Source organism: Canis aureus, chromosome 29 (genome assembly GCF_053574225.1).
Source record: "Canis aureus isolate CA01 chromosome 29, VMU_Caureus_v.1.0, whole genome shotgun sequence".
Taxonomy (NCBI): Eukaryota; Metazoa; Chordata; class Mammalia; order Carnivora; family Canidae; genus Canis; species Canis aureus.
The window spans coordinates 39,502,227-39,525,138 of record NC_135639.1 but is presented as its reverse complement, the minus strand read 5'-3'; the positions used below and the strand labels follow the sequence as shown (position 1 = coordinate 39,525,138).

The 22,912-nt window shown below is 42.7% G+C and overlaps 1 protein-coding gene and 1 non-coding gene across 4 annotated transcripts in view; both read right to left on the bottom strand.

The window, feature by feature from the left end:
- The window catches only part of NCOA4 (nuclear receptor coactivator 4), a 68,786-nt gene that overhangs the window by 36,297 nt on the left and 9,577 nt on the right, over positions 1-22,912 (bottom strand). The gene's annotated exons all lie outside the window — the stretch shown is intronic.
- Positions 4,444-4,550, bottom strand: LOC144301507 (U6 spliceosomal RNA). The gene has a single exon (XR_013368319.1). It is a non-coding gene; the product is annotated as a U6 spliceosomal RNA (small nuclear RNA).

The window sequence follows — 22,912 nt, the reverse complement described above, 5'->3', positions numbered from 1 at the left end:
GGATTAATGCAGGTATTCCAGAGCAGGAGAAAGATCCTGATATTGTCATTCAGTGCCACAGTTAGAAAGAGCTCATTTGACACTTGTTGGGAGCTAGCAGGAAGGTGATTCTGCCTTCCCACCCCCTCATACCTCTGCCCCTCACCCTCAGGAGACTGAGTGATGGGGAAAGGACCTCGTGAGCAGCAGTGAGGGCTGCCTACAGGGAGGGGGCAGAAAGGAAACCAAAATGAGCAGCCCTCCCCAGATGTCTCACAGCCAGCTCTACTGAAACCTGCCAGATTGATTTTCAGTGTTTGCTCCCGCTTCAATTTTCATCTTTATGGACTGAATGAGCCTTATTTTTCCCCTTATTTTATTTTTTTAAATATTTTATTTATTTATTCATGAGAGACAGAATGAGAGAAACAGAGAGAGGCAGAGACACAGGCAGAGGGAGAAGCAGGCTCCATGCAGGGACCTGATCCCAGGTCCCCAGGATCATATCCCGGGCTGCAGGCAGCACTAAACCGCTGTGCCACCAGGGCTGCCCTCCCCTTATTTTAAAATTTACTTTAGATACACACATGCACGCATGCACACACACATACACTCCACACACGTGATAGAAAAAAGGAAAGGTAGAGATAAGCAAAAGAAAAAGTTCTGTGGGATGCCTGGGTGGCTCAGCAGTTAAGTGTCTTCGGCTCAGGTCCTGATCCCAGGATCCGGGATGGAGATCCGCATCCGGCTCCTTGCGGGGAGCCTGCTTCTTCCTCTGCCTATGTCTCTGCCTCTCTCTCTCTCTCTGTGTCTCTCATGAATAAATAAAATAAAATCTTAAAAAAACAAAGTTCTGTGGTTGTACTGTGCAAAGACAGCTAATGTGAGCATCTTGAAGGATTTCCATGAAGAGCTTCCTAGGTATATTTTCATATAGGAGAGGCAAAAATCATATGCATGTTTCCCCAGGCTGAGACATCATATATAATGTTATACATAGACTAGAGCATATTGTTATAGAACCTGCTTTTCTCATTGAGCTATGCTATGGCTGTCTTTGCATATCAATAAATAGAGGTCTGATCACCATTTCAGTGGATACATTTTATTTCCATGGAATGGCTGAGCCCACATTTATTAGGTCAATGTATTGTTGAACACTCATGTTGTTTCTGACATTTGAAAAAGTTTTGGAACATTAAATTAGGAATTTTCTCCCTTAGATTTTATCCTTTAAATGAAAATTTCCCCCACACTTATGCTAATTTCCTTAGGACAAATTCATAGAGGTAGAATTTCTGGGTTAAAGGTATTATTATTTCATTATTTGCTAAACAAATAGGTAGAAATGTTATTTAGTTTTATTTTTCTTTGATGATTGACAAGACTAGACATTTTTTGGTATACTTATTGGCCAACTGTATTTCTTCTTTTGTGTATAGCCTATTCACGTGGGTATTTTACCTACTTTTCTGTTCTAAGGTGCTTATTTTCTTTTTCTGGATTTTAACTAAACAGGCTCTTAATGTTTTAAAGATATTTAATTTTCAACTGTTACAAATGTTATCAATAATGTCCTCAGTTATTCATAGTCAGAACACTGACTCCCGAGTTAAACCTAAGGAATGAGAAATTTTCCTTGCTTTTATTTTTACCTTTAAAATGATATATTTTGGGAGTCTGGGTGGCTCAATTGCTTAAGCATCTGCCTTTGGCTCAGGTCATGATCCTGAGTTTTGGGATCAAGCCCCATGTTGGGCTCTCTGCTCAATGGGGAGCCTACTTCTCTTTCTCTCCCCAGCTCTTGCTCTCTCTCTCGCTATGTCTTTCTCTCAAATAAGTAAATAAAATCTTCTAAGAAAAAAAAGATATGTTTTGACATATGGAAATTTTAAATCTTTATTTAGATTTGTAAAATATCAGGGTGCCTGCGTGGCTCAGTGGTTGAGTGTCTGCCTTTAGCTCAGGTCATGATCCTGGGGTCCTGGAATTGAGTCCTGCATCAGGCTCCCTGCAAGGAGTCTGCTTCTCCCTCTGCCTATGTCTCTGCCTCTCCATGTGTCTCTTATGAATAAATAAGTAAAATCTTTAAAAAAAAGGTTTGTAGAATATCTAGTATGGTTCCTGCCTTTATTTACATATAGTTAATAGAAGGTCTTAAGGCCTCTTTTGGGGGTTCATCACATTTTGAAACATTTTAATTCTAAATAAGTAATTCATGCACATGATAAAAACATTTTTAAAAAAGCCTCTTTTCCACCTGTCTCCCAGTCTCTCAGTTCCTCTATGTCAAGCTATTACTGATTCAGCCTTACTAGAGATGGTCTGTACATACATGGTTTTATTCCTAACAACTCGAAAAGTGCCAGGTACATAGTAGGGGCTTAACATATATTTGTTGAATGAATGAATGAACGAATGACCAAAAAAGTGCTTAGCACAGTTCCTGACACCCAACAAGTGCACTGTAAATGGGAGCCACAGCTGCACGGCTGCTATTGCATAAACTGAGCAGAATAACAACCCCCAGGCCTGCAGTGAGATTTAAATTAAGCCACATATGTGGAAGGGGCTGTTGAAACTGTAATGGGCCATGCAAATAGGGGCTGAGAATTATTACTGCAAGGCTGTTTATTGATAACCTTTGTATTCACTACAGACTTGGCTCATTTTTTGGACCAGTCCTGGGGACTCAACCGAGCTTGTGGCCTATCACAGAGTAACTATAAGCTTGCCCCTGACAGGATGCAAAGCTTGTGCTCCATGTTCTGGTCTATCTCACTGCTTCAAATGCTCATGAAGGAGCACACACTCTCTGCACTTGCCACAGGATGTTCTCTCTAAGCCAGCGTCTTCCTTAGTCACTGCTGGCCCTGGGGCATTTGCCATGCCACCCTAGGCTCCAGCTGTCAGGAGAGAAAACATTCTGTTACTCTCTTTTGCAATGGATTTTCAAGGCTGCTGTTGGTGGTGTGACAATATATTTAATATCGCTATAGTTAAAAAGAATAAAGTAGGGCCACCAGATCCTCCCCACACCCCTACCTCCCGGAGTCTGGTGGCCCAAGCCTCCTCTATTCTGGGAAATGTTGGCAATGCTCTGCTGGATCTTGTCTCTGTGATATGACATCTGCTTTCACACTGAGGACAGTGCCACAAGCCACAAGAATGAGGCCACACTTCACTGGGAGCACACCCTTTCCGTCACGAGGTCTGTCTGCACTGGTGCTTCTGGGGAAGAGGGAAGGTGGGGAAAGCTACCTTCGGTAAGTGGATGATCTTGGTACATGTAGGTTTTTACTTGCTAATTTCCTCTCAGAAGTAGCCTCAAATCCACATTTTGTAAGATACCTTGTGATATCTTTCATATCTACTGAGTAAATTACTTTCCTGATGATCCCCAAACATTGCTTCCCTGTAGTTTGGTCCTTTTCTGTTAAGTTCACAGATACGCCTTTGAGATAAAGGTGGGCAAAGTATTGGCAAATGCAAGAGTTTTGATGCATTGGTTTGATAAATATTCGAGTGCCCATTCAGTGCCTTCTTAATCACACAAGCAAATTCTTCCTTTCAAGGACCAATCCAGGATTATTTTATTTTCAGAAATACAACTTTCGTTACTGTAACCCAGGGGGACTCATGTTTGCTAAATTGATAGGTTCCTGGTCTTTTAATTTAGTTAACATAGATTTCTCCCTCCCATGGGAGACAGACTATACGAAAACAAACAAACAAACAAACAAACAAAAAACAAAAAAACATTGCTTGGCCCTTTACATGTATCTGTTCTTTTTGCCAACTCCATTTTACAAGTGAGCCTTTAAATTGTTTATTGGAACAAACTGTATTACAGCTTTTAAGCAGCAATGATTGTAAAGTAGCACCTCAGCTGGAGCAGCTCTAGGATTGTATGCTCTGGCTCTACAGACAAGGAGTGAGGCTGGTGGGGGCGGGGGGTGGGAAATCCAGTGACTAGTTTAGTAAATTGTAGACTGTCAGAGGGAAATGACTACAGTCTCAGGGAGCAGGGCAAAGAAGGAAGACTGAGGGTGGATGTACCTCACATCATCTGAAGTATAGAAATAGTGGGACCGGCCTGCTTACCCCCTAGGGCTATTTTGAAGACTCAGGGAAGTAACAGATGGTAAAGAGTGAACATAAAACACCCTATAAACTAGGCTTTCCTTTTCTTGCTATAATTATAACAATGAATGTTCAGGAGTTTTCTAGTGGACAACTATTGGTCTAATTTTTTTTTTAATCGTTCAAATTTTTATTTTGATGCACAGTATGAGAAACAAACTTTTAAATCATCTGAATCTTATGGAAAATGAAACAGCAAATAAATTAGACCCATGTTAAAATAGAAGGTCAGTTATACGTCCAAACTTAAGGATATAAGAGCCACAGATAAACTTCGATTCCACAGTCTTCTTTGAGAGGTCGAAGTCTTTCAAACACAAAAATATGGAACGCTTCACGAATTTGCGTGTCATCCTTGCGCAGGGGCCATGCTAATCTTCTCTGTATCGTTCCAATTTTAGTATATGTGCTGCCGAAGCGAGCACTGGTCTAATTTTTAATCTCCTGGGATAAGCTGTCTTTGGAATAGGAAATACTGTTTTGGGGATCCCTGGGTGGCGCAGCGGTTTGGCGCCTGCCCTTGGCCCAGGGCACGATCCTGGAGACCCGGGATCGAATCCCACGTCAGGCTCCCGGTGCATGGAGCCTGCTTCTCCCTCTGCCTATGTCTCTGCCTCTCTCTCCCTCTCTCTCTGTATGACTATCATAAATAAATTAAAAAAAAAAAAAAAGGAAATACTGTTTTGCCAGCAGAGGCTCAATCCTGTTGACATCTTATTGATCAGGTGGCAATGGGAGAGAACATGCTGTTCTCTATTACCACCTAAAACCTAAAAGCTGTTTACAAGCCAGGTTTTGAAATGTAATCTTTTTTTTTTTTAAGATTTTATCATTCATGAGAGAGAGAGAGAAAGAGAGAGAGAGAGAGAGAGGTGGAGACATAGGCAGAGGGAGAAGCAGGCTCCCTGCAGGAGCCCGACATGGCACTCGATCCCGGCTCTCCAGGATCTCGCCCTGGCAGAAGGAGGCACCAAATCGCTGAGCCACCCGGGCTGTCCTGAAATGTAATCTTCATAATGGACATTGTTCCTGGACAATTTTTTTTTCCTGGACAATTTCTTATGGAGCTTATAAAGCCAGACAAGAATGGTCAAGACATATTTCCCCCCTTTGTCTCAGGTATACTCATATCTTTTCAGTTGTTGTTTCTGGGAATTCAGGCGACTGCGGGAAGAAGTGCTATCTTATGTGACTGCAGTTTCCCATACAAAGGAGGGTGGACTACAATAGGATGTCAGCTAGAGTGCGAGCACCATTTCCCACTGTGCCCACACTATCCCTACCTGTCCATCAGCCTCCAAGCCCCCTGCCCTAGCTCTGCCCCACAGAGTTGCTCAGCATCTAGACAGCCATACAGCCAGCCGGCCCTCCCTGGATTAGAGTTGAGTTCCTAGGATTAGTAGAACAAGGTTCCACCCCAACCAGTCTTCAAATCGAGTACTTGTTTCCTGTCCGTCACTCTCTCACCCTGTTCTAGAGCCTTCCCAGACTGATATCACTTCTCTTAAACTTCCCATCCACTCGTGCTTCCTTTACACTAGCAGATAACCTCACTTATCTCACAGAGACCAGACATGAGAACCGCCCCACCCATCTATTCCTTCAGCTTTCTCTCCAGGTCCCTTGCTCTACCAGATGTGCTATTTGGATCCCATTCACTCCTACATATCTTCCTTTTTTTTTTTTTTTAAGATTTTATTTATTTATTCATGAGAGACACACAGAGAGAGGCAGAGACAGAGGCAGAGGGAGAAACAGGCTCCATGCAGGGAGCTCGATGGTGGAACTTGATCCCGGGACCACGGGATCACACCCAGAGCCAAAGGCAGATGCTCAACCACTGAGCCACCCAGGCATCCTACTCCTACACATCTTCCAAGGGATTTTCTCTAGCCTCCCTTGTGACAAGTGGGCTTGAAGGGGCAGATGGAAAAATATCCAGTATGTGAGAATTGTGGAGTTCCCAGCCAGGAAATAATAATCTTCTCTGAAGGTCCACCTGACCCTGTCAGTTTTTCATTTTGGAGTCTGTGGCGATATCCCATGGCAAGACCAATTTCTGCATTAGTTAAGATCTTGTCAGCTGTGTTAGAAAAATTAACTCATATGAGTACCAGCAAAAGGAAATGTTGTGGTTTCAAGTGTTCAGTCCAGAGGTGAAGAGGCTTCTGGATTTAGAACACTGAGATTGTGTTCAGGCCTTATAGCTTTCACTCTCCAGAAACCAGAAAGATGGAGGCCAACCCTATTCCATGGAGTAATTTATGCAAAATGAATACTTCCATTTACTTCTATAAGATAATAAGGCAAATTCACTTCTTTGTGCCCAAAGATGCAACAGAGGGCGTTTTATAGTATCAGGAATACTGTAGGGTGAACCCCTCTCTACACTGGGCAAGGGTAGCAGTGGGACGGAGATTCTGCAGTTCCACGGGAAACTTCACAGTATGAGTGTGAATCCACTGGAAGAACAGTGAAAACTGTCACTAGTGTGGGTTTCTGGGGGACACTAAATGCCCTGAGCCATGTCTACTGTGGGTAACTGTCAGAAGAACTGTGTGAAGCTAACAAGCCTGAAACCAAAAAGACTGGTGGTAAATGATCCCTCCTCCCCCCAAGGCAATTAGAAAGCTTACCAGAGGAGTGTGAAAACAACAGATAAAACTCTGAAGCAAAGAGGTGGAGCTAAAGCAAAAAAGTCTGAGAAACCAGGCTTTGTTCCAGACAAGAGGGTGCCCCAGGCATTCGCTGGGAGCCTCAGAAGTCTTGTTTGTCAAGTGCATTAAAGGCTATTTAGTCAAGGATCATGTGTTTACAGTTTAGAGCAACTACACAAAGACCCTAGGAGCCACTGCCTCCCTGACTTCTGAGTGGTGTTGTCCCAAACACAGCACCCTTTGTGAAGTTGGTGCTTGCCTTCTTCTGAAGATAAGGTGGGGACAATAAGGCTTTGGTGACAAGGAAGTTTGTTCCTTCTTTCTGGGGTGCTATTCAAAATGTTGAACAACCAGCATTACTCAACCAGTAACCTATCAGTGCAGTTGCCAGTAGTCTGTGTGGGGGACCCTGCTGTGCCAGGTGTTACCTCTTCCTTTTCTGTGTCTGGTGAGGTGTGGAGGGACCAAGATACTGTGCCTGGTGAGTGGAGCCCCTCCAGGGCCTTAGGGAAGTGGCCTTTTATCCACCAGTACATCTGAAGGGACGCATGCCAGGATCACCAGCCCTGATCCTCTTTTGTCAAAGAACACCTACCTGCAAAGCATATGTGGCCACTAGCACACAGAGAGAAGAAAGTCACCAGTAGCTTTCCCAGTTTCCCTGTGAGTAGTGCTGTCCATAGAGGGCTAAGAGGTAGGTGCAGAGCAGAACCAACACATCAGGCCTCTGACAACCACCCGCACGCATCACCTCTCTGAGTTTTCATTGCAACACAGTAAAACAGGCATTTTCACTTCCATTTTGTTGTTGGGATGATTGAGGTTTAGAAGGATGAAGAAATCTCTCTAGGTTTTTCAGGTGGTAAAAAAGAGGCAGCATTTTTCAAGTGTTTAGAACATCCAGGCCTGTTGACTCAAAGCCTCTGCTCCTTCTATAGCCTGGCACTGCATCCTGCACACACCTACTTGGAGGGCTTGCAACAGCTGGAATCAAGTGAAAAGAACGAAAGCACCTGGTGCTCGAGCTGGAGCTCCAGGATGGCACTGCCACGCGGATGGGGCCTTCAGGCCAGGCTGTCCATCCACCACCCTCCTTCTCTCCCATCGTCCTTCCTTGACAATGTGTGTGAACCTCCCATGACCTTTGGCATTAGGGAATTCCAACAGACGCTAACCAGCCTAATGACTTAGGATGACTTAGGACACAGCTCACCTGTTTTTCAAACCACCCTCCTTTAATAGGTGTTCACTGGGGAAATAAATGCCTGTTACACAGTTACTGATCTTTGCCATGGTGGACAAGGTAAAAAAAAAGGAGAGTATTGCTATATCCATGTGAGACCTAGCCAAGTTGCCTGCCCTCCCCACGTCTTGTTACCAGGCAGAGAATGGGTTCTGAACTCAGGCTCTGCTGTTTGTCATTTGAAAATCAATACTCAAGAGATATATGATATTGGGAAAGGAAAGGCTGCTTTATTCAGGAAGCTGGCAACCTGGGAAGATAGTGGACTGACATCTCCAAGACCATCTTCCCCATCTAGGAGAAGCTGAGGTTCTTAAAGGGGAAGGTACAGGAAATGGGGAAGAGGGGTGAGGGCCTCCATGCAGGACAAACAGTGCCCCGGCAGTTCGTCCTATGTGGACATGACCCTGATCAGACCCGCCAGCATCAGTGGCAGCTGTTTTCCAAGGTGGTCAGGCTTTACCTTCTGGGAAGGGCCTTCACTCCTCAAGGACAGTGGCCTGCAAATCTCAAGGAAAGTAGGTTAGTTTTGCTATAGACCAAGAGACTTAGGTCAGTAAGCGGGGCATGCAGAAGCTTGAACTCCGGGTTGGAGTGCTATTTTACTTTTTTTTTTTTTAAGATTTTATTTATTTATTCATGAGATACACAGAGAGAGAGAGGTAGAGACACAGGCAGAGGGAGAAGCAGGCTCCATGTGGGGAGCCCAACGTGGGACTCAGTCCCAGGTTTCCAAGATCAGGCCCCGGGGCTGAAGGCGGTGCTAAACTGCTGAGCCATCCGGGCTGCCCTGGAGCGCTATTTTACTTTCAGATTTCTCTTTGGCAAATGAGGGAATCAGCTCTCTATTGAGGCAGCAAGCTCAAATGCTTACAGGAGCCAGACAGGCAACATAACAAGTGAAGAAGAGACCACTTCCCCAGGCAAATTTGTATCTTTCTCTCATTTTTCTTGAAATGCATATCATCTCTAGTCTATTTCACTTTATCTCAATTTTGACAGAGTCATATGTATAACAAATACATTTTTGATGACCTTAAAAATAAAGTTATTTTACCAGCAAAGACAGGTTTATTAAAATTGCAACTTGGGATAAGCAAGCTTTGGCAAAAACCATACGCTAGTCCAACAAAGGAAAGGAATGTTATTTTATGGAGAAGGAAGAGGAGTTGGGAGGGGTTGTTTTAAAGGAAAGTCCATTGAAGAAAAGCAAAAGGGACACCCGGGTGGCTCAGCAGTTAAGCATCTGCCTTTGGCTCAGGGCATGGTCCTGGAGTCCTGGGATCAAGTCCCACATTGGGCTTCCTGCATGGAGCCTGCTTCTCCTGCCTGTGTCTCTGTCTCTCTCTCTGTGTGTTTCTCGTGAATAAATAAATAAAATCTTAAAAAAGAAGAAGAAGAAGAAGAAGAAGAAGAAGAAGAAGAAGAAGAAGAAGAAGAAAAGCAAGAGTACAGGGTGATGATGGTTTCTCCTTGGCTTTCTTGCTGAAGTAGAAGATGTGAGGTATGTTTTTTCCACTGGTGCTTGTAACTGATAATTCTTTCTTGTTGACAATTTTGCGGGGGTCTGGATTGGCAATATTTTCCAGTAATTGATGCAGAGTGGTAGGGCTGGAGAGCTCCCCCTTCTGGTCTCCTGGCTCCATTATAGTGAGGTTTTCCTTTACTAATTTTCAGTTTTTACCATACGAAGGAACTGGGTGAATGTGATGATAAATGCCTGCTGTCACTCAGCACAGTTTCCAAAGATAATAGGGATGGTGGACACTGTGCTAGTCCAGGAAGAGAACTCCCACCCCTAGATTGTGTTCTTATGCTCTCTCTTTCTAGAATGCTCTTCCCCCAGATATTCAAAGCCTCGCACCATCACTGCAGATCATAGTTCAGAATGGTCCTCTGCTTGGAACGCTCTCCTTTCTTCCACACTGCTTTTTAGTCACAATATTTACCATTACCTGATACTATTTTATGTATTTGTCTATTGCCTACTTTGTTCACTGAAGTGCAAGTGCCATGAAGTAAAAACTTGACATATCTTGCTCACCACTGTAATCCCAGCACCCAGAACAGTACTCAGCACAAAGCAGGTCCTCAACAATTATTTTTTAAAAAATACTGAGCCCCAAGTAGGGATCCCCACTCGGTGGGGAGCCTGCTTCTCCCTCTGCCCCTCCCCTTGCTTATGCTTTCTCTTGCTCATGAATAAATAAAATATATTTTTTAAAGATTTTATTCATTTATTCATGAGAGACACACACAGAGAAAGAGAGAGAGAGAGAGAGAGAGAGGTAGAGACATAGGCAGAGGGAGAAGCAGGCTCCATGCAGGGAGCCCGACGTGGGACTCCATCCCGTCTCCAGGATCAGGCCCTGGACTGAAGGAGGCGCTAAACCGCTGAGCCACCGGGCTGCCCATAAAATCTTTCTAAAAAAGATTTATTTATTTGAGAGAGAGTGGGGGGTGGGGGGGTGCAGAGAGAGAATCCTTTTTTTAAAAAAAGATTTTACTTATTTATTCATGAGAGAGAGAGAGAGATAGGCAGAGAGAGAAGCAGGCTCCATGCAGGGAGCCCAACATGGGACTTGATCCAGGGTCTCCAGGATCACTGCCTGGGCCAAAGGCAGCACGAAACCACTGAGCCACCAGGGCTGCCCAAGTGAGAGAATCTTAAGCTGAGTGTGGAGCCTGACTTGGGGCTCCATCCCACGACTCTGAGATCACGACCCCAGCTGAAATCAAGAATCTGACACTTAACTGACTGAGCCACCCAGGTGCCCCTCAACAAGCATTTTATTTATTTATTTATTTATTTATTTATTTATTTATTTATTTATTCATTCATTCATTCATTTAAAATCTTTTTAAAAAATATTTTATTTATTTATTTATTTATTTATTCATGAGAGGCACACACACAGAGAAACATAGGCAGAGGGAGAAACAGGCTTCCTGTGGGGATTCTGATGCAGCATTTGATTCCAGGACCCTGGGGATCACAACCTGAGCCAAAGGCAGCCAATCAACCAAGAAGCCATCCAGGTGCCCCTCAACAAGTATTTTAAATCAATCAATCAGTGAATATTAATAAGTTACTGTTGGGGTGAAGGGTTGGAACAGTGAGGGATGGAGGGTTTACTTTTCATTTTATACTTTCTGTACTATCTAAAATTTTTGAATATCTTATATATATTACTTTTTAAAAATACCAAAATTGGGGACACCTGGCTGGCTCAGTCAGTAGAGCATGTGACTTTTGATCTCAGGGTCATCAGTTTGAGCCCCATGGTGGGTGTAGAGATTATTTAAAAAATATATATATAGGGACGCCTGGGTGGCTCAGCGGTTTAGTGCCTGCCTTCGGGCCCAGGGCATGATCTTGGAGTCCCGGGATCGAGTCCCACATCTGGCTCCCTGCGTGGAGCCTGCTTCTCCCCCTCTGCCTATGTATCCGCCTCTCTCTCTCCCTCTCTGTGCATCTCTCATGAATAAATAAAAATAAAATCTTTAAATAAATATATAGATAGACTATTGGAAAGTGGGATTTGGGACTAAATACTTTTGTGTATTTCTATGCTTTTAAGACTGTTAATAAACAGTATTTTTAAAAATGGGATAATAGGACTTGTAGTTTAAATGCTGCCTTCTGGGGGGCACAGCTCAGTCAAGTAGAGCATATGACTCTTGACCTTAGGATCATGAGTTTGAGCCCCACACTGGACATGGAGCCTACTTTAAAAGAAAATAAATAAATGCTGTCTTCTGTCTTTCCAACAAAGTTCCTTATGCAGAACTTTTTTTGGAGAATACTGGTATCTATGGAAGGGTCTAGGGCACTAGAAATGAGAGGGAGAAAACTGTGTCAAGATATAACTAAAGCTTCTTCCCACTGTCTTTTGCTATTGAGATGCCCAAAAGCAGTTTAGATTTTTTTTTTTTAAAGATTTTATTTATTTATGATAGAGAAAGAGAGAGAGAAAGGCAGAGACACAGGAGAGAGAAGCAGGCTCCATGCCCGGAGCCTGACGCGGGACTCGATCCCGGGACTCCAGGATCGCGCCCTGGGCCAAAGGCAGGCGCCAAACCGCTGAGCCACCCAGGGATCCCAGATTTCTTAAAGCTTTTTGTAAACTCCAATAGTAGGAGGGCTACACATGGCCACACCTTTTTGCAAATACTGGGAAATCATAGCTGGGGGAGGGTATCCTATTGGAAAACAAAAAGGACTCGTTTTAGACAAGTGCTATGAATTGAATGTGCCTCCTCTTCCCCTCCAATATATACTAAACTCCTATCCCTAAATGTAATTATATTTGGAGATAGGGCCTTTATGGAAGTAATTAAAATTAAATTAAGTCATGAGGATGGGAATTCCAAGATGGGATTGATGTCTTTACAGAAACACCAGAGAGTTCCCCTCTCTTTGAAAAAGCTCACAAAGAGGTCGTGTGAGCACACATCAAAAAGGCTGCTGTCTGCAAGCTGAAGGAAGAGGCTTTGGAATTGTGGGGGCCAAGGGCAGGCTTCCCCAAGATGGGACATTTTGGCACTTGGATTATTTTGAGCTGAAGGCATTTGAGACCCTGTGGGCTCACGAGAAAATTTTGCTCCTCCCTTAATCATGTAGAAGAATCTAAATTGGATCTTTCCTTCCTATTAGAATAGGGGTTATTAGCAAAGATAAATTTTATCAAGTGATCCTTCTGTATAGCAGACCAAACAACTAATTATCAAACATCTGCTCTTCTTCTTACTGTCCTGTAAATTGTGTTCTTTTTCTCTTAAGTCCTAGACCCCTACCCCATTCTCCTTAGTTCAGAATGATATATATATACCTCATTTTGCCTATCTTTGGAATTTCCATGTCTATGTAGATTTGCTACAAATATGCTGTTAAATTTTGTTTTCTCTTGTTAATCTGCTTTGCATCAATTTGATTCTTAGTCCAGCTAGAAGGACCTTTGAAGAGGACAGGAATTCTTGCTCCCTTACAGAAATAGAATCCACCCTGCCAGCACCTTGATCTTGAACTTCTTAGCCTCCAGAACTGTGAGAAATAAAGTTTCATTGTTTAAGCCACCAGTTTATGGTATTTTATTTATTTATTTATTTATTTATTTATTTTTAATTTTTATTTATTTATGATAGTCACAGAGAGAGAGAGAGGCGCAGAGACACAGGCAGAGGGAGAAGCAGGCTCCATGCACCGGGAGCCCGATGTGGGATTCGATCCCGGGTCTACCAGGATCGCGCCCTGGGCCAAAGGCAGGCGCCAAACCGCTGCGCCACCCAGGGATCCCTATGGTATTTTTTTTAATGGCCGCCCAAGCAGACTAATATAACAGAAAAGAAAACAGTAAGTTCATTGTTAAGTTCCACTCATGGTTGAAGTAATTAGCAATAAGTACACTATCCATAAAATTCTAGGGGAAGTGAAAATGGTATTAGATCTGTTATGTATTTATAAACATATTTATTGCACAGTAAACACACTTAGGTTGAGATGATATTTGAGGACATGGTCCCCTTTCCTCCTCAGTTAACTGTGCACACTGGTTGGTCAGCACATGTGCTATCTTCCCAACTGCTTGGCAAGGCACCTCTCCCTTCAGGCTCATGTTCTCTGTTCCACAAAGTCCATGCTCACATCCCATTACAGAATCTAATACATATTGCTGGGCAGCCCGGGTGGCTCAGTGGTTTAGCGTTGCCTTCAGCCCAGGGCCTGATCCTGGAGACCCGGGATCGAGTCCCACGTCGGGCTCCCTGCATGGAGCCTGTATCTCTCCTGAGTAAATAAATAAAATCTTTAGGGTAGCCCTGGTGGCCCAGCGGTTTAGCGCCACCTACAGCCCGGGGTGTGGTCCTGGAGACCCGGGATCGAGTCCCACATCGGGCTTCCTGCATGGAGCCTGCTTCTCCCTCTGCCTGTGTCTCTGCCTCTCTCTCGCTCTCTCTTAATGAATAAATAAACAAATAAACAAATAAATAAATAAAATCTTTAAAAAACAATAATCCCTATTGCTTTCCCCAGTCATCTTCACTTACCTTTATCTCCCTTCCCACCTGCTATACTACCAGAAAAGAAAAATAAATAGTAAATAGTGAGATTTCCTGGGGCACCTGGGTGGCTCAGTGGTTGAGCATCTGCCTTTGGCTCAGGGCGTGATCCCAGGGTTCCAAGATCGAGTCCCACATTGGGCTTTCTGCATGGAGCCTGCTTCTCCCTCTGCCTATGTTTCTGCCTCTCTTTCGGTGTCTCTCATGAATAAATAAATAAAGCCTTAAAAAAAAAAAGTCTTAAAAAATTTCCTTATTCGGTTTGTCCTGAAGTTAAAAGGAGGAGGGATTAATGTAGATAAAAATGAAAATATTTAAAATAAACAGGAAGTCCTGTGTCTATTTCCCTCAAATCAACTGCACAATAATGGGATGGTATGGACAAATCCTAGCCAATAAGGCTTGTCCCTTCCTCCCACCCTACTCTACTCCCTGGTACACCAAGGCTGAGTGTAGGGTACTTCCTACAGTAATTCAGAAGGAAGTGACTCAACGTTCAACTGTTAATTTCAAAATGGACTTTCACAGCCTATGGCAGAGATGATAGCTTTAGGAGAAAAAGGCTTTGGTGGCATTAACAAATCCAATTCTTAGCCTGAACACTAGGCATAGAAAAATACCTAAAACCAGGCAGACTAGATGAAGATCTCTTAGGCCTAGGAAAAGAGAGAGTTGGAGAAGGGAGCAATTGATTGAGTCACTGATGGGCATCCCTGAAAGGGAGCTCTTGTTCTACCCATTATCCCACCCAGAATAGGCAGCCTTAGGAAAGGGTGTGGGCCATAGAGCCTCAAGGTAAGTGGGACAGGTCTTTGAGCAGGAAAGGAAAGTTGTACTCAATTCTTGTGGGGCCCAAGGAGAGCAAGCCAGGTCTTCAAGCGTCCCCACACCACTGTACATGGTGACAGTGGCATTTTGGAGCAACAACAGCTCTGTCTCCTGGGCTCTCAGGGCAGTGAGGGAACACATCTAAAAGTGCCTTTGTGTCCTCTGAGAGGACATTGGGCCTGCAAGAGCCTTGCAATGAAGACAAACAAAACTCCTACTGAATGGAGGGATATTTTTGGAAACATTTCCAATATGTTTTCATGCTCTGTATGACCTGCTGCCTTGTAGCTTCCCACCTATAATGTTAAGGACAAAGTGTTTTGAGTTCCTACCAAGACGATGATCTTGAGGGTCAGGCCTGGTTCAGAAAAGAAATTCAAGGTTCTTTAAGATCAGGACAGAACACATCTGGGTTTTTTTTTTTATATAAATTTTTATTTATTTATGATAGTCTCACAGAGAGAGAGAGAGAGAGAGGCAGAGGCACAGGCAGAGGGAGAAGCAGGCTCCATGCACCGGGAGCCCGACGTGGGATTCGATCCCGGGTCTCCAGGATCGCGCCCTGGGCCAAAGGCAGGCGCCAAACCGCTGCGCCACCCAGGGATCCCCACATCTGGGTTTATATCTATTGTCTCACAGTATTAAGAAGAGTCCCTTTGACATTCATGTTCTAAATTTTTATTGTAGTGGCTATATGACTACTCATTTGTCATCCAACTGACCACTCAAAATAGGTGAATTTTACTGTATATAAATTATATCTCTGAACTTATTTTTTTAAAATATTTATTTATTTATTTTGGAGAGAGAGAGAGAGTATACAAGAGGAAAGAGGGAAGGCAGTGGGAGAGAGAGAGAAGCAAACTCCCCGCTGAACACAAAGCCCTACTCTGTCCTTCATCTAATGACTCTGAGATCATGACCTGAGCCTAAATCAAGAGTCAGATGCTTAACTAACTGAGCCACTGAGGTGCCCCTCAGAACTGATTTTTTTTTATACAGACACAGGATGTTGAAACTAGTGAATGGAAATTTGATGAGCAACAGAATATTACATTAACTCAAAGTAATTAAGTCTTCCAGATTGCTTATTAATCACAGAAGAAAAAAGAGCAATTTCTATTGAGACTAAGTGATACTACGTAACCATAGAATCAAATCTAATTGCCAACATCAGGGTTAAAATGAGCCTCCTCCTATGATGCCTTGAGGACATTCTTTTGTGGAATTCCTGCCAAAACTGCATATCTTTATCTCATCACAAGGAAACCTCATGTGAACATGTTCTACACAATAGCTGGCCCATACTCTTCAAAATATCAAGGCCATGAAAGATGAAGAAAGGTGGAGGAGCTGTTCCAGATTAAAGGTAACTAAATAAATATTACCCTAGATTGGATCCTGGACTCAAATCTAGAATATCTGGACAATTGGTGAAGTTCAAATATAGAGTGGACCAGATAATTATTTTATTTATGTTAAATTTTCAGGATTTTGGGGTACCTAGCTAGCTCAGTTGGTGTAGCCTGAGCTACAAATTTACTACTCTTGATCTCAGCGTAGTAAATTTGGGCCCCATGTAGGGTGTAGAGATTACTTTAAAATAAAATCTTTAAAAAAAAGTTTCAGGGGCAGCCCAAGTAGCTCAGCGGTTTAGTGCTGCCTTTGGCCCAGGGCATGATCCTGGAGACCCGGGACAAGTCCCGCGTCAGGCTCCCTGCGTGGAGCCTGCTTCTCCTTCTGCCTGTGTCTCTGCCTCTCTCTCTCTCTCTCTTTCTGTGTCTCTCATGAATAAATAAAAACCTAAAAAATAAAAAAAAGTTTTTTTTTTTTTTTTTAAAGGAAATGCTCTTTATTTTTTTTTTTTAATTTTTATTTATTTATGATAGTCACACAGAGAGAGAGAGAGAGAGAGAGAGAGGCAGAGACATAGGCAGAGGGAGAAGCAGGCTCCATGCACCGGGAGCCCGACGTGGGATTCGATCCCGGGTCTCCAGGATCGCGCCCTGGGCCAAAGGCAGGCGCTAAACCACTGCGCCACCCAGGGATCCCTAAAAAAAAAGTTTTAAAAAGTTTCAGGGTTTTGATAAATGTATTGAGGTTAAATTTAAGAAAAAAGCCATTGTTCTCAGGAAGTTCCCACAACTATCCATGGATATAGGGACACGATGAATACACGTTACTTTCAGATCGTTCAGATAGAGACAGGAAATGGTAACTTGAATGTGACATAATGTTAACCGTTGGTGATTCTGGGTGAAGGGTCTACAGGACTTTTTTCAACTATTCTGGAACTTTTCTGTGAATGTGAAACTAAATCAAAATTAAAAATTTTAAAAAGAGTCCTCTGTGATGGTCAATAAGTACCTGACAAGATGCTCAACATCTTTAGTCATTAAGGAAATGTAAATCAAACCACAGTGAGATACCACTTTATACTCATTAGGATGGCTCTAATCAAAAAGACAGATCAATTTTTTTTTTTAAATTTATGATAGTCACAGAGAGAGAGAGAGAGAGAGGCAGAGACACAGGCAGAGGGAGAAGCAGGCTCCATGCACTGGGAGCCCGACGTGGGATTCGATCCCGGGTCTCCAGGATCACGCCCTGGGCCAACAAAAAGACAGATCAAAGCAAGTGCTGCCAAGAATAAAGAGATATAGAAACTGAATGAAGTTCCTTAAAAAGTGAAAGACAGGGCAGCCCCAGTGGCACAGCGGTTTAGGGCCGCCTGCGGCCCGGGGTGTGATCCTGGAGACCCGGGATCGGGTCCCACATCGGGCTCCTGGTGCATGGATCCCGCTTCTCCCTCTGCCTGTGTCTCTGCCTCTCTCTCTGTGTCTCTGTTAATAAATAAATAAGAAAAAAATTTAAAAAAAAATTTTTTATGATAGTCACAGAGAGGGATCCCTGGGTGGCGCAGCGGTTTAGTGCCTGCCTTTCACCCAGGGCGCGATCCTGGAAAACCGGGATCGAATCCCATGTCGGGCTCCCTGTGCATGGAGCTTGCTTCTTCCTCTGCCTCTCTGTGTGTGTGTGACTATCATAAATAGATAAAAATTAAAAAAAAATTCTTATGATAGTCACAGAGAGAGAGAGAGGCAGAGACACAGGCAGAGGGAGAAGCAGGCTCCATGCACCGGGAGCCCGATGTGGGACCGGATCCCGGGTCTCCAGGATCGCACCCTGGGACAAAGGCAGGCACCAACCGCTGCGCCACCCAGGGATCCCAAGAAAAATCTTTAAAAAAAAAAACAGTCAAAGACAGAATTACTATTTAACTTAGCAATTCCACTCGTAGGTATATACCCAAGAGCACTGAAAACAGGTACTCAAATATGTACTTATACATTAATGTTTATAGTAGCATTATTCACAACAGCCAATAGGAAAAAAAAGATAGGTAAAAACAAGCCAAATGTACATAAAAATGAATGGATAAACAAAATATGATCTATCCATACAATGGAATATTATTCAGCTGTAAAAATAATGAAGTATTAAAAGAGGACTCCAGCTAACTTCATTTTGACCTCAGTCAAGTACTTTCTAATTCATTGAGTTCTCTTCAGCTTATCTCTTAGCTCAGACAAAAAACCTTGTGGGCAAAGCATCCCCGATGCTAACTGAAACTACTCACACAAGCAATAAGGACTGCCCCGAGCCAGCAAGATCCTGCTTGTTTGACTCCAAGGCAACCTGATCAACTTGAACTCAGATGGGCCAGCTGCATGTACCCACCAACCTTTGTCCCATATTTCCCTTATATAAACCTGAAGTATACTCGGCACTTTGGAGATAGTCTTAGAGACACTAGTCTGCTGTCTTCCTGGTGTTGGCCTCGCTGAAATAAACTTGTTTCTTGTTTCACCATTGTTCATCTCTGCCTGTGGATTTTATCAGTGGCAGTTGGCCGAACTTGGTCTGTTTGGGACCCCTGGAACCAGGGGCTTTTGTACCCCATGCACCAGCTATAGATCCAAAGAGACCACATGACCAGAGACAATGAATGTCTCCCCAGAAACATGAGGAGACAGGAGACTGAAGACCACATGGGCACCCCCTCCAAAATCTTGATTCTGTGTAATCCTTAAAACCTAGGCATGCCCTGGCGAGCAGGAGAAAATTCCCCAAAAAAGCTGAGATGAAATTGTCTGCCATCCCAGTGGGATGGGGGCTTGAAATCAAAATTAAGTTGATGTGTGCAAAGTAACAAGATGCAGTTTCTTTTGCTCATTTGGGGCACTGTAATACTGTGATTTATAAGAAATATATATATGGTCTTTATCCTCATTCCTAGCAGAGTTCCTAAAACCCTTGGGATTTCCTAAATGATAGGAGCAATGAAGGTGTCTTTTGTTATTCATAACAAGCCCCTTTCCACTACATCTATATTTATGTTAATGACGGGAATTTGAAAGCCTCTAAGTGTGGGGATTAATTGCTAGGGGAACCATCCCTGTTATTAGAGGTTATTGGAGGCTTCATCTCAGCAGAAGGGAAGGGGTGGAGGTTGATCAATCACTAATGGCCATGACTTAATCAACTATGCCTATGTAATAATGAAGCTTCCATAAAAGCCCAGGAGGGTGGGGTTCTGAAGCTTCTGGGTTGGTGAACAATGGGAGGTGCTAGGAGAGTGGCACCCAGAGAGGAGGGTATGAAAACTCCACGCCCTTCCTCACATACCTGCCATATGCATCTCTTCTATCTGGCAGATTCTGAATTATATCCTTTTATAATAAATCAGTAATCCAGGGATCCCTGGGTGGCGCAGTGGTTTGGCGCCTGCCTTTGGCCCAGGGCGCGATCCTGGAGACCCAGGATCGAATCCCACGTCAGGCTCCCGGTGCATGGAGCCTGCTTCTCCCTCTGCCTGTGTCTCTGCCTCTCTCTCTCTCTCACTGTGTACCTATCATAAAAAAAAAAAAAAAAAAAAAAAAAAAAGTTAAAAAAAAATAAATCAGTAATCCAGTAGGTTAAATATTTGCCTGTGTTCTGGCAGTGCTCTAGCAAATCAATCAAACCTGAAGAGAGGGTGGTGGGAACCTCCAATTTATACCCAGTAGTCAAAAGCACAGATAACAATCTAGATTTGAGATTGACATTTGAATTGGGTGGGGGGGGAGTCTTGTGGGCGTAACCCCCTAACCTTAGGATCAGATGCTATCTCCAAGTGGAAACTATCAGAGTTGAGTTAAACTGTAGGACACCTAGCTGGTGTCTGGAATCAGGAAATTGCTTGGTGAGTGGAAACTCCTACCCAAACATGCACACATTTGGTGACCAGAAGGGAAATTAAAAGATCAAGGGCTCTGTTAGCCCTGGAAAAAAATCTATTAAGGAAGTATCTGTTCTTCCTAGTTACCTATATCTTCCTAGTTTTACTATGCTTTTTTAAAATAAAAAATAGATTTTGTAAATTTTTAAAAAATTATTTATTTATGATAGTCACACACACACAGAGAGAGAGAGAGAGAGAGGCAGAGACAGGCACCCAGAGATCCCGATTTTGTAATTTTTATACATCCTTTCCGGCAGCTATTGAGATGATCATATGGTTTTTCTTTTTTGACTTTCTTCTTTTTTTTATCCTCTTTTACACATTTTGCCCACCCACACCACTCTCCATCTCTGGCTACTGGCAATCTAATCTGTTTTCTGTACCTATGAGCTCATTGTTTTTTTGATTGCACATACAAGTGAGGTCATATGGTATTTGTCTTTTCCTGTTTGCCTTATTTCATTTAGCGTAATGCCCTTAGGATTCATCCACATTGTTGCATAATAAAATCCCATTTCTTTATTCATTCATCCATCAATGGACACTTAGGTTGTTTCCATATCTTGGCTATTATAAATAATGCTGTAATTATAACCAAATCAACATGACTTTGCCCCTTGACAGAAACTATACCAGGTAAGCTGTTGGACAAAGGAAACTATTTCCAGCAAATAAGGAATATCTTCCAAAGTCCTGTCTCCTGGACAAGGGTAAATGGGCTTTTATTTAAGGTTAGGATGAATATTTAGATAGGGAAGCCTTGTCATGGTAGAGAGAGAGGGAGGCATAAAGTTGTGCATGCGCCTTTAGGAAACATGTCTCTGTACACACTGTATGTTAGGTAAATGAGGCTTGTGTTCCTCCTTGGGTGGAAATTTTAATATTAGAATGAGGTAAAGGTAGTTGTGGGTCATTCTGTACTTGAGGTCATTCCCTGGTCTGCCTCTGCAGGTATGAGTCAGGGGTTATGCTCAAACTGGTTTGGGTGATTTGGGCAGTCTGGGCCAGCAGGAAGTCTTGTCTGGGTAGTCACTATTGCTTGAAGGGGTGCTTTGGTTTTCATTTGTCTGAATTAAAAGATAAGTGGAAAGAAGAGCTTAAGGAAAAATGTGGACAAAGGTCAGTGAGTATAATAAGCAGGTGGGCAGTAAAGGTCAGGTCTTAGGATCTATCTGGTGACACAATGAATGTCAGGGTGGATACATCTTTATGAATTAGGGTTCACATTTTCTTCAGATAAATACTGAAATGTGGAATTGCTGGATATGGTGGCTCTATTTTTAGTTTTTGAGGAAACTCCATACTTTTTTCCATAGTGGCTGCACCAGTTTATAGTCCAACCAATAGTGAACAAGAGTTCCCATTTCTCTACATACTCACCAACACTTTTTTCTTGTTTTTTTTTTTTTTTTTTTTTTTAAAGGATTTTATTTATTTATTCATGAGAGACAGAGAGAGAGAGGCAGAGACACAGGCAGAGGGAGAAGCAGGCTCTATGCAGGGAGGCTCTGGGCTGAAGGTGGCGCTAAACCGCTGAGCCACCAGGGCTGCCCTCTTTTTTTTTTTTTTTAATAGGTGAGGTGATATCTCGTAGTTTTGATTTGAATTTTTCTGATGATTAGTGATGTTGAGCACCTTGTCATGTACCCCATTGCCCATAAGTATGTCCCTGGAAAAATGTCAATTTAGATCTGCCCATTTTTTAATTGGATTGTTTGGGTTGTTTTTGTTGTTGTTTTTTTACTATTGAGTTGTGTGAGTTCTTTATATATTTTGAATATTCACCTCTTATCAGATATGTCAGTTTTGCAAATTTTTCCCATCCTGTAGGTTGCCTTTTCATTTCATCGATATTTTCCTTCCTGTGCAAATCCTTTTTAGTTTGATATAGTCCCACTTGTTTACTTTTGCTTTTGGTGCCTTTGTTTTCGTGTCTTTAATCTATTTTGAGTTAATTTTTGTGTATGGTATAAGACAGTGGATCACTTTCTTTGGCCTTTTAAGATGGCAACTTATTTATCAAATTCCCTTTTATTGGAAGACTGTTGCATACTTGGGAAAAAAAACCTGTTACGGCCTATTGTTACTGCAATGAGTTTCTGGATTCTGCTGGCTAATAGTAATTTAAGATATTTGCTTTAATATTCTCAAAGGCTGCCCTCTGATAATTTGTTGCTGCTATTGTCATCTCTGTGCTGCATTCCTCTGGGGGATATTCCTCCAGAGGATGAAATCCTGGTTGTTCTCCTCCAGGGGGAGATATGGAAGAATGTGACTAGAAGGAATCCAGTCTAGACAAGGAAGGGCTGGCATAGATTTGCCTTGAAATGAAGTCATGATGGAAGAGCAGCCAGGCAGAGAGCATAGGTCATTGCATGTATTTAAAAACTATGAAGATCAATGAAAAAAGGCAGCAGCAAGCTTCATGGTAAAAAAAAAAAAAGAAAGAAAGAATATCCACTTAAGTCAGGAATAATACAAGAATGCTATTTCTTACTACTTAAAATGGCTTTGGAGGCATTTAAATAAGAAGAGGTTTAACATTGGTTAATTAGTTATTAGTTAATAGTTTGTTGCAGTTGTTGTTGTTTTGGACTTGTTTAGTGACTTTCCTGTACTAATTTTGTAGTCTGTTTTCTTTGTCATGTATGGCCACTGAAGTCTCTGCTCACTTAACTTAGTGGTCCAGCCAATGACTGGAAAGAGATTCCTTAAATG